The 10767-nt window shown below is 48.3% G+C and overlaps 1 long non-coding RNA gene across 1 annotated transcript; it reads right to left on the bottom strand.

The window, feature by feature from the left end:
• Nucleotides 1-3912: 3912 nt before the first annotated feature.
• Nucleotides 3913-5142, bottom strand: LOC126962642 (uncharacterized). Its single transcript, XR_007728749.1, has 2 exons — nt 4948-5142; nt 3913-4577 (listed from the first exon to the last, which is right to left on the bottom strand). It is a non-coding gene; the product is annotated as an uncharacterized LOC126962642 (long non-coding RNA).
• Nucleotides 5143-10767: the final 5625 nt, after the last annotated feature.

The following is a 10767-nucleotide window of genomic DNA, read 5'->3' as shown; positions in this document are numbered from 1 at the left end:
CTTTACCATCTGAGAATGTAGAGTACAAACAAAAATGGGGGGGAGGCTGGGTACGTTGGCTCTCGCCTGTAATCCCAGCACTTTGGGAGGCCGAGAAGGGCAGATAACCTGAGTTCAGGGGTTCGAGACCAGCCTAGCCAACATGGCGAAACCCTGTCTCTACTAAAAAATTAACCAGGCATGGTGGCACGTGCCTGTAATCCAGCTACTCGGGAGGCTGAGGCAGGAGAATCGCTTGAACCCAGGAGGCAGAGGTTGCAGTGAGCCAAGAGTGTGCCACTGCACTCCAGCCTAGGCAACAGAGCAAGACTCTGTCTCAAAAACAAAAAACAAAAAACAAAAAAAACATGGAGGGGATAGAAATAACATATGCAGAAAGAAAAAGTTTTAGGTGTTTTCAGAAATTATAGCTAGTTATGGTATCGATATTGTTATTCTGAACCTGTAAGTATATAAATTGAAATAAAACAAATGACTAATTGGATTCTAATTCAGTTATTCCCAGTGTCCCTAAGAACCAGGATTCCCAGTGTGGAAGAAAAGAAATACAGGTGTAATCAAGAAGTCCTCCATTTAACTTAGTTACATCAGTATAAATTCCCAGTGTATTTTATCATATACGTAATTTATAGCCCATCCATTGAAAAGACCTAGAAACAAAGATCAACCAAGAAGTGAAGAGAATTCCTAGCATCCCAAACTGGTAAGACGTCTTGTCATTCCAGACAACAAGGAAGTGTTCAAAGACTACTAGGGTCACATCTAAAGGACTCAAGAGTTAACCTAAAGAGGCTCCAGCTGCCCAAACATGGGACCATTTGTATGTCAGCACTGACAGTAACTGCAATGTATTGAAATCCATCTAGCACATTTAAATCCTTGGCATCATAATGGTATATATTTTTTAACTAATCCTTCACTTTGACAGGATAGCAATTCATTATCTTGAAAATGGATAAATAAATGCAAAGAAACAAGCATTTACCCTGCCTTTCCTCTGTGAATGCTTCCACTGGGTAACCAAATAGCAGATGAGGAGGAGAGTCTCTTTATAAAATCAACCCAGATGATAAATGAAAAATAAATTATTTAATTAGTATATCACCATTTTCATCCCCCAGTGAATTAATGAATGTAAGCATTGGACATCATCTCTCCTCAGATCTCAAAAAAGAGAGACAACCAGACATTATCTGCCTCCTGACAAAACAGCACTCCACTACCTGGAGTCTCACCAAAAATCTTGAACCTGAGTCTGATCAAGGCTTTGGATCCAGCTGTCAATTTGCAGAAAATGCAGAAAACAGGGAGATGTGTTGACCTGAACCAGGAGAATGCAATCAGTGAAATCCAGACTAGAAATCTCTTCAGATTCTTCCAAGGATACATTGCAAGGAAAATAAAGTGATGGAGAAAGAAACTACAAATTAAAGAGACTTAAAAGATATTAACAAAATGAGCAAGTCTAATTTATAGCCTCTAGAGAGGCGAACTTGGGTGACAACAGTTTTTTTAAAACTGTTAAGTAATTACTATGAAAGGCAGGATAGTGGCTACTTTGGGAAGGAGGGAGTCGAGTGAAATCGGGAGGGAGCACCAGCAAGGTATTCTGAGGGAAAGTACTATTTCTTGGCTTGGGTAGTGGTTACAAAGATGTTTATTTTACAATAATTCACAAAGCTTCACATTTGTGTGGCTTTCTGTGTATTGGCGATTGAATTCAAACTCAGAACTGCTAAGGCCAGCGCCCAAGGCAGCAGAGGCGGCTAGGCAGAGCGGATGAAAGGCAGGCGCTCGGGCCTTCAGGCCTGGCGGGGACAAGAATGTGTTCTGGGCCCTTGCAGGGGACGCACTGCAGGGGGCGCTGCGGGCACACTGAGACCTCGGAGAGGACCGCAGCTCCCGGACCTAGCTCGCGACGCGCCCAGAAGCCTCTCTCGCATCCAACACAGAGCGCGACGGCGCGGGAGGAACGGCCCCTTCTAGCACAGGGGAGGGACCCGGCCGACTTCCGCGCGATGAGCCCTAGGCGGCCGCCCAACGGTGCAGGGGGCGCGGAGCTGGCAATCAGCGACGACCCGCGGCTGTGGCCCTGAGGGAGCTGCTCCATGCGGTCCGGAGCTAGTCGGCTGACACTCGCGCTCGCGGCAAGCGGAGCCGGGGATCCAGACCCCATACGCACGGCCGAGGACCGGCAGAACCCGCCGGTCTGGCAGCCCCGGCGCGCGAGGGCGGAGGCGGCGGGCGGGTCCGCTGGAGGCCTGCAATCCCCGCGCATCACGGGGAGACCGCCCGCCGGTGTCCGTGTGGCCCCGCGCTCCTGGGGTGGGGCCCGCCTCTTCACCTGGCCCGCCCCGTCACCCCGCCCCGTCACCCCGCCCGGTCTCTCTCCAGGTCTCCGCTCGCCGCCGCCTCCGGGAAACCTTCTCGGCCTTCCCCCGAGCTCGCTTGAGCGCGCTCCTAGCGCGGCTCTGGGCTTCGCCGCTGGTCGCGCAGGGCTTGAGTCGGCCTCGCAGTCTCCCGCTCTTCCCACACCCGCACCTTCCAGGCGGGGAGGAAGGGCTGCAGCCCCACAGCCTCCCGAACGCCCGCCCGGCCCAGGGTGAATCAAGGCCAGGGCGCCCCACAGCTCCTTCCATATCCGGGTCCCCGAGGCGGGCTATGGTCTGTGGTTTGGGGACAGAAGAGGTCGCGATTGGAGCTGGTGGGCTCCCCTAGGGGAGAGCAGGGAATTGGAGACGCAGCTCGGCCAAGCTCTCCTTCGCCCACCCACTTCTCGGGTTGGGAGACTGGGGCCGCGGGCATGACTGGGGCCCCGGGCATGACTGGGGCCTCGCAATGCCGGCGCCTCTGGAGGCAGAGAGAGCGCCTGGAAGGCGGCTCCCACGCCGCGATGCGTCACTCGCCCACCTACTTACCAAGCAGGTGACACTGGCAAACCCTCGCCCCCCGCCGCCCGCCCCAGGGTGCAGGGGAGAATAAAAAGGGCAGAAGACAGGAGTGGGGCCTAAGGGCGCGCGCGTCCCCCGACCCCCAGCCTCCTCTCCAGGTGAGCGGCGCGCCCCACCCTGGCCTCCGAGGCCACCTCTGGGTAAAGGGGGCGAAGCCGAGGCGGGGGCCGGTGCTGGCTGGGGATCCGCGACCGGGTTTCCTCCGCGATCCACCAAGTGTCGAGACTTGCCCAGGGACAGGGGCTGGACTTGGAGTCCGCTAGGGGCAATCTCCCGCCCTTCCCACTGCTCTGTGCCAGACCCGAGCTTGCCTCGAGGCAGAAGGGCCAGCCTCGGAGGAGATTACAGCGTCCGGGCGGTCCGACTGGAGCGGAGAGCACACCCGCGGCCCTGAGCTGCGACGCGCCCTAGAAAGCCCGTGGGCCCGACCTCGCCCGGGGCCCTCCGCACCCCGCCCGGACGTCCTCCTCACGTCTATCCTTTCCCTCTTTCTTCCCCTTGGACCTCTATCCTCAATTCTCTTCTGTCCCTTTCCTCGAAGGACACCTCTCTCTCCCAGGACTGGGGCCGCGCTCCAAGGCTCTCCCTCCCCCGCCGCCCGCGCAGCCCAGCAGATGCCCCGACCCAGCACCGGGGCCTCAGAGGAGCTGGGGAGAGGCCTGGGACGTGACAGACTAGGTCCCTGCCCTCTGGGGCTTCCATTCCGTGGGGGAGCAGCAGAAACTGGCACGTCTACTTTGCCAGCAGCGAGGAGTGCCGTGAGAACAAGGGAAGGGGTGGGAGGGTGTCGCCTACGGAGACGAAGGCAGGCCTCCTGCGTTCATCCGCCTCTGCCTTCGGAGCACTGTGCTCGGTGTCGTGTCTTTTTGCCAAAAAAAAAATATTTCAAAGAGAAAATATTCTAAAATAAACAACAATAAGTCAGATGAAGGGGGTCAGCAATACATAAAACCTGGTACAATTTATGGTAGAAAGAGGTAAAAATTTATTTCTATTACCCAATGCCAAAGGACGCCTCAAATGGTTCTGAGGATACCTCGGGGAGGTGCCAGATTTGGGGCGGTGGGGGGTGGGGAATCAATGGGACTCCGGTTTGATGAGTGCGGTTCTTATCTTTACTGAAAAAAAAAAAAGTACTTGATGCATTGTTGGTGAAACTGAATATATACAAATATATAGATATCTGTTAAGGAGAGCTGAAGACAAAAGGAGGGGATCCCTGAGAAGTGGGGGCACCTGCCCTGCCCAGAGCCCTTTTAAGGAAAGCGTATGGGCAGAGCTTCCGCAGACTGGGAGGAACAGCAATCTGCAGAGAGGTCGGGTGCTGGCAAAGGCTTCTAAAGAAAGGGCGGTGGCAGGAGAAGGCGTTTGGTGCAGCAGGAACAGCATAGGCAGAGGGCACGGGCGGTGGGAATGGCAGCACCATGGCAGGAAATCCGAGGGCTAGTCACCACCGCTGAGATGTGTTCTGATGTCCCTGAGTCTCCATCGCTAAGGGACCTGAGAGAGTCGTCCTTCCGTGCAGCATGAGAGGACTTCATAGAGCGAAGTGCAGAGGCAAAGGCTGGTGCGGAGAGCGACACTGCAGGGCCCAAAGCAGGACAGTTTACTTGCAGACTGGGTCGCCTGTAACCAAGAGGAGACATAACTCTGAGAGGCAGTGAGACTGAATCACGTGGGTCCTTGAATGCCAGGGTGAGATGGTCAGACTTCCGAAAGGCGCTGGCAGCTGAGGCGGGGTGATCCAAAGGGCAGGGATGGTTTTGGAGCTGGGCTGCAGAAAGCCACATTTGCGGCTGGAGAAGGTGATTTTCCTAAAGGCAAGCCAGAGACTGGTTTGGCAAGAGCAAGAGAGGCCTGGTGCTGCACGAGAAGGACCTGAATGTGGTGATGGGGATGGAAAAGCAGAGGTCAAAGGGACAGGTGCTATGCAAGCCAGTGCCAGGGGATATGGGTGTGGCTCCTTTGATCAGGTGGAGAAGCCTACTCAGTCTACCTGGAGGAAGGCGGAGTTTCCTTAAGGGCAGAGATGAAGCCGAGTCAGGCCTTACAGAAACGAGGCTGAGATCTGGGAATCATTAAGATTGGAGAAAGCTCCTCTTTCCATGTATGTGTCTCCTTTCTGTGACTCTGCCCTGTACTCTGTGGCTCCAGTTTCTGTGCCCTATGACTTCATCCTGCACTGATCTTCCGTTGCCCTGGAGCCAATTCTGACCTCTCATCTCTGTGACCTGGAAGATCCTGTGTTCCACACTTCTGCTCACAGTTAAGGATCTTGACATTGAAATAATTGGCTGGCATTTGGCCATGTGTACACTGGGTCATGTGTCCACTCTTGGGTGAGGTCACCAACGCTGCCCCTTCCTGAGCTATGGCAAAGCAGATTAGTTCAAAAGTTGACTGACAGGTCTGGTAGAGATGCCAAAGAGAAGCAATCAAAGACAACAGCAGGGACAACTCATTCTTCCTAGAAAACACTGGTGCACTTCACTGAAAGAAAAACACGAACTTGGGCATTTGGTAAACTTCAACCAGGTTTTGTTTTGTTTTGTTTTTTGTTTGTTTGTTTGTTTGAGATGGAGTCTGGTTGTGTCACCTAGGTTGGAGTGCAGTGCCTCAGTCTTGGCTCACTGCAACCTCCGTCTCCTGGGTTCAAGCGATTCTCCTACCTCAGCCTCCTGAATAGTTGGGACTGCAGGCACCCGCCACCACACCCAGCTAATTTTTGTATTTTTAGTAGAGACGGAGCTTCACCATGTTGGCTAGGCTGGTCTCCAACTCCTGACCTCAGGAGATTCACCCACCTCTGGGATTACAGGCATGAGCGACCGTGCCTGGCCAAGAATTTTTTAAAAATCAACATCACACAGCCAGGTGTGGTAACTCATGGCTGTAATCCCAGCACTTTGGGAGGCCAAGACAGGTGGATCACCTGAGGCCAGGAGTTTGAGACCAGCCTGGCCAACATAGTGAAACCCCATCTCTAGCAAAAATAGAAATATTAGCTGGGTGTGGTGGCGGGTGCTTGTAGCCCCAGCTACTTGGGAGGCTGAGACAGGAGAATTGCTTGAACCCAGGAGGCGAAGGTTACAGTGACCTTTGAGCTGGTGGACTCCCCCAGGGGAGAGCAGGGAGTTGGAGATGCAGCTCTGCCGAGCTCTTCTTTGCCCACCCACTTCTCAGATTGGGAGACTGAGGCCACGGGCATGACTGGGGCCCGGCAGTGCCCTCACCTCTGGAGGCAGAGAGAGCGCCTGGAAGGCGGCTCCCACGCCGCGATAGCACCACTGTACTCCAGCCTGGGCAAAAATAAAAAATAAAAAATAAATCTACATCACACATTATTCTCAGTGAGAAATGTCAAAATTATTTTTAAACCAGAAGTATATATAGGATGACCTCTATCACTCTCTCTATTCAGTATTATACTGGCAGTCCTAGCCAACACAGTAAGAGAAGAAAAAGAAAATGGACATAGAAAAAAGTGGAAAGGCAGAAACAAAACTCATTATGCAGGAGATATTCATATCTAATAGAAAACCAAGAAATCTGTAGATAATTTAGTATACTAATAAGAGCTTATATAAAAATCAATTGCATTTTTATACAACAGCAGTTAGAAAGCATAGTCTTTTAAACATTATGTATAATTTTTAAAATAATACTATTTCCATTAGGAAAAAAAAATACAAGGTATCTAGGAAAAAAGTTTTATAAAAGATGTGTAAGAAAAAAATTTAAAGACTTTATTATAATATATGAAGGACATAAATAAATACAAGAGTATAATGTGTTTTTAGAAAACTCAATACCGAATGAGGTCAATTTTTCCCAAATTGATTTCTAGAATCTATGTAATTCTAAACAAAAACCCCGATGGTCATATTTGAGGAACTTGATAAGCAGATGCTGAAATTTATCTGGAGGCTGGGCGCAGCGGCTCACCCCTGTAATCCCAGCACTTCGGGAGGCTGGGTGGGGGGGTGGATCACTCAAGGTCAGGAGTTCGAGACCAGCCTGGCCAACATGGTGAAACCCCGTCTCTACTAAAAACACAAAAATTAGCCAGTCATGGTGGCATATATCCCAGCTACTTGGGAGGGAGGCTGAGGCAGGAGAATCACTTGACCCTTCAAGGCGAAGGTGGCAGTGAGCCAAGATCGTGCTACTGCACTCCAGCCTGGGAAACACAGCAAAACTCCATCCCAAAAAACAAAAAAAAAGAAAGAAAGAAATTTATCTAGAAAAGCAAAGCCCCAAGAAGAGTCAAGTAGCCATGACACAGGTAGGAAGAGGAGGCTAAAGGACCTGATTTACCAGGTCAATATTTATAATGAAGCTACTATAACTAAGAGTGTGGTGTCAGCAGAAGGATACATAGTAGACTAATGGAACAGGAAAGAGAACCTAGAAACGACCTCAGAAGAATATGAAAACTTGATATCCAACAAAGGTGATTTTGAGTACTATATTAGTTCCCTATTGCTACTGCAACAAATTACCACCAATTTAGTTACTTAAAGCAATACACATATATTATCAGGCAGTTCTGGAGGCCAGAATTCTAATGTGTCTGCAGGGCTCTGTTCCTTTTGGAGACTCATAGGAAGAATTATTTTACAGTTTCTAGAGCCAGCCTACATTCCTTGGCTTGTGACCCCTTCCTCCTTTTTTTTTTTTTTTTTTTTTTTTTTTTTTTTTTTGAGACGGAGTCTCGCTCTGTCGCCCAGGCTGGAGTGCAGTGGCCGGATCTCAGCTCACTGCAAGCTCCGCCTCCCGGGTTCACGCCATTCTCCTGCCTCAGCCTCCCGAGTAGCTGGGACTACAGGCGCCCGCCACCTCGCCTGGCTAGTTTTTTGTATTTTTTAGTAGAGACGGGGTTTCACCGTGTTAGCCAGGATAGTCTCGATCTCCTGACCTCGTGATCCACCCGTCTCGGCCTCCCAAAGTGCTGGGATTACAGGCTTGAGCCACCGCGCCCGGCCCCCTTCCTCCATTTTTAACGTGCATCACTTCAAAGCCTGAGCTGCTTGTGTCTTTACATTGTTCTGATTCTAACCTCTTTGCCTCCCTCCAATGAGGACCTTCTGATTATACTGGGATCACCACGTAATCCAAGATAATCTCCCCTTCTCAAGATCCTTAACTTAATCATATCTACAGATTCCTTTTCGCCTTACAAAGTAACACATTCACAGTTACAGAGATTAGTATGTGGACATCTACGGAGAACCATTGTTCAGCCTACCACAAAGACCGACCGACAGGGAAAGGACAGAAATGGTGCTGGGACAATTGGTTGTTCATATGGAAAAAAAACAAAATTTATATTTGTAATACAAAAAATAATTTCAAAAAGATCACTTAAATGTGAAAATAAAGTTTAATACTTTTTGAAACTAATATAGGAGAATGTTTTAACAACTTCGGTAGAGAAGGATTTATTAAATAATATATTAAAAATTGGAATCACAAAAGATTGGGCCAGGTACAATGACTCACACCTACAATCCTAGCACTTTGGGAGGCCAAGGCAGGTGAATTACTTGAGCCCTAAAATTCATGATCAATCTGGGCAACATGGTGAAACTTCACCTCTACAAAAACACAAAAACATTAGCCAGGCATGTTGATGCGCACATGCACATCGGTAGTCCAACTACGCAGGAGGCTAAGGTGGGAAGATTGCTTGAGCCTGGGAAACAGAGGTTGCAGTAAGCCGAGATCACGGCACTGCATTTTAGCCTGGATGCCAGAGTGAGACTCTGTCTCAAAAAAAAAAAAAAAAAAAAAAAAAAAACCTTCCAGAACATGAAGGCACATTTCATCGTCATTTTAAAACAAAAAAAGAATAAGAAAAAAGGAAAAGATTAATAAATGCAACTGCATTAAAATTTAAAAGTTCTATTTCATAAAAGACACTGTACAGAAAGTGAAAAGTCAAGCCACAAACTGGAAGAATATATTCACAACATATATAATCAACAAGGAAATCATATTCAGAACATGTAAGTATAATAATCAATAAGAGGCCAGGTGTGGTGGCTCATGCCTGTAATCCCAGCACTTTGGGAAGCCTAGGCAGGCAGAACACTTGAGGTCAGGAGTTCAAGACCAGCCTGGCCAACATGGAGAAACCCCATCTCTACTAAAAATACAAAAATTAGCCAGGCATGGTGTCAAGCGCCTGTAGCCCCAGCTACTCAGGAGGCTGAGACACGAGAATCTCTTGAATCCGGGAGACAGAAGTTTCAGTAAGCCAAGATGGTGCCATTGCATTTCAGCCTGGGCAACAGAGTGAGACTCTGTCTCAAAAAAAAAAAAATCAGTAAGAAAAAGATAAACAATTCAATAGAAAAATGGACAAAAGACCAGTGGTCTGTAAATATGCTCAACCTCACCAGTAATCAGGAAAATGGAAATAAAGATGACACTTGAGATGCTATTTTATATCCATCAAATTGGCAAAAGATTTAAAAATCTGATTGTTCAAAGTGTTGGTGGAAAGATAGAGCAGTAGGGATGCCTTTAGCTGCACATGGGAGTATAAATTGGCACAGTCACTTTGGAAAACAAGTTGACAGTATTTTAAACTGAATATGCACACATCCTATAGCTAGATATTTCACTCTTAGGTATCTATCTAGAGAAACTCTTGTACATATGCATGAGGAGATATTTACAAAACAGATAATAACAGAATTCTTTGAAATTAAAAATCTTTGGAGGGCCAGGCAGAGTGGCTCACACCTGCAATCCCAGCACTTTGGGAGGCCGAGGTGGGCGGATCACTTGAGGTCAGGGGTTTGAGACCAGCCTGGCCAATGTGATGAAACCCCATCTCTACTAAAAATACAAAAATTAGCCAGGCATGGTGGTGCACGCCTGTAGTCCCAGCTACTCGGAAGGCTGAGGCAGGAGAATCGCTTGAACCTGGGAGGCAGAGGTGGCAGTGAGGCAAGATCATACAACTGCACTCCAGCCTGCGCAACAAAGTAAGACTCTGACTCAAAAAAATAAAAATAAAAAAAATAATTCTGAGAACATTCCATATTTCCATGGATGGGCTACTGCATAAATAAACTGTGGAAATTTCATGTAATGAAATATTATCCAGCTGTGGAGATGGATGACCTACAGCTACATGTAGCAATAAAGCTAAATCTCGGAAACATAAAAGTGAATGGGGAAAAAAAAAGGAATCCTTCAGAAGACAGTGCATTATAAGGTACTATTTTTATACATCTCAAAAACAGGCAAAACTAAGCAACATGTTGTTTACAGATCATGTTAGTCCATTTTGTGCTGCTGTAACAGAATATCTGAGGCTGGATTATTTATAAAGAACAAAAACTTATTTCTCACAGTTCTAGAGGCTGGGAAATCCAAGATCAAGGCACCAGCAGGTTTTATCTCTGGCTCCAAGATGGCACCTTGTTGTGTCTTCCAGAGAGGAGGGACGCTGCATCCTCACACAGCAGAAGGTGGAAGCGGACAAACCCACTCCTGCTAGCCCTTTTTTCTTTTCTTTTTTCTTTTCTTTTCTTTTCTTTTTTTTTTTTTTTTTTTTTTTTGAGATGGAGTCTCCCTGTATCACCCAGGCTGGCATGCAGTGGTGCGATCTTGGCTCACTGCAACATCTGCCTCCCAGGTTCAAGTGATTCTCTTGTCTCAGCCTCCCAAGTAGCTGGGACCACAGGCGCACACCACCATGTCCAACTAATTTTTGTATTTTTAGTAGAGACAGGGTTTCACCATATTGGTCAGGCCGGTATGGAATTCCTGACCTCATGTGATCCACCCACCTCAGCCTCCC

Source organism: Macaca thibetana, chromosome 9 (genome assembly GCF_024542745.1).
Source record: "Macaca thibetana thibetana isolate TM-01 chromosome 9, ASM2454274v1, whole genome shotgun sequence".
In the NCBI taxonomy this organism is placed as follows: domain Eukaryota; kingdom Metazoa; phylum Chordata; class Mammalia; order Primates; family Cercopithecidae; genus Macaca; species Macaca thibetana.
Note: the sequence above shows the minus strand (reverse complement) of the source record. Positions and strands in the feature narration are given on the sequence as shown.